The sequence below is a fragment of the Elephantulus edwardii genome, unplaced genomic scaffold (assembly GCF_000299155.1).
Source record: "Elephantulus edwardii isolate Elephantulus edwardi_28Jun2011 unplaced genomic scaffold, EleEdw1.0 scaffold00151, whole genome shotgun sequence".
NCBI lineage: Eukaryota > Metazoa > Chordata > Mammalia > Macroscelidea > Macroscelididae > Elephantulus > Elephantulus edwardii.
Genome location: NW_006399901.1, coordinates 2458577 through 2459875, shown reverse-complemented (window position 1 = coordinate 2459875; position 1299 = coordinate 2458577).

Here is a 1299-nt window from a genome sequence, read left to right as displayed (position 1 = left end):
CTTTTAAACAGTTATCTCCCTCATCTGTTGCAATGCAGTATCCATCATTCCTCCCCTTCTTCTCTGTCTTTCTTCAACCCCAATGTCAGTCCTGTTTTACAAAGTGGCCCTATGCAATATTTGTCCTTTTGTGACTGAGATATTTCACTCAGCATAATGTTCTCTAGGGTCTTCCACTTAGCATAGTATTTCATGAGTTCCTTGTTTTTCAGTGCTGCATGGTATTCCATCGTGTGAATCTACCAGAGCTTCTCTATCCATTCATTTGTTGATGGGCACTTGGGTTGTCTCCAGCTCTCTCCTATTGTGAACAAAGCCGCAATAAACATGGGTGTGCATACCTAATGCTTTCTTGTACTGTGTTGCACTACTAAGTAAAAAGGTGGCAGTTCAAATCTACTGGTTGTTCCCATCAATGGTTCAAATCCACCAGCTGCTCCGCAGGAGAAAGATGGGCAGTCCTTGAACATTTCCAGCTTTAGAAGTCTGTTAGAGGGTCCCTCGCAGTCAGAAACAATTTGACAGCCAGGAGTTTGGTTTAATTGTTGGGATCTCTGTGGTGAACACTTGCTGGGTTTTGGAGACAGGAAACCCTGACTTCAGAATTTCTATTTCTTAGGAAGATAATTGAAGGAGAATTTGCCACGATCTTCGAGGAATAAAAGGCTAGTCTGTTTTGGAGGAAGTGCAACCAGGATGCATGCTATGTAGAAGCAAGGATAGTAAATGTACATACTTTGGGCATGTTGTCAGAAGGGGCAGTGCTTGGAAAAAGACATCATACTGGGAAAGGCGGAGGGGAGGCAGAGAAAGACTCTCAATGAGATGGACTGACACAGTGACTAACAATGGGCTCAGGCATATCAGAAATTGTTAGGACGGTACAGGATAGGGTAAAGTCAGATCTGTTGTTCATAAGGTCGCTATGAGTCAGAGACAACTCAGTGGTACCTAACAATAACAGCCTAAGAGGTGTTACAAAGGAGGAAGTCTAAGTTATTGTTGGAAATGTAATACAGACTTAAATATAAATATAAAGATTTTGTTCACCTCAGACAAGCCTTCATGGATCATAAAGATTGGAAAACATTCTTTACAATAGACTAGTAAATGCAACTGACTTCTACTCTAACCTAAATGCTGATGGCTTGAACTCACCAGCCTCACTGCAGGATAAAAACCTATAAAGCATCCATAAATATTTATACTTATCTTATTTGAGGGAGGCCTGGTGTCCTAGTGGCAAGAAGCTGTGCTGCAATCCCAAAGGCAGGCAGTTTAAATTCTATCTGCTGCACC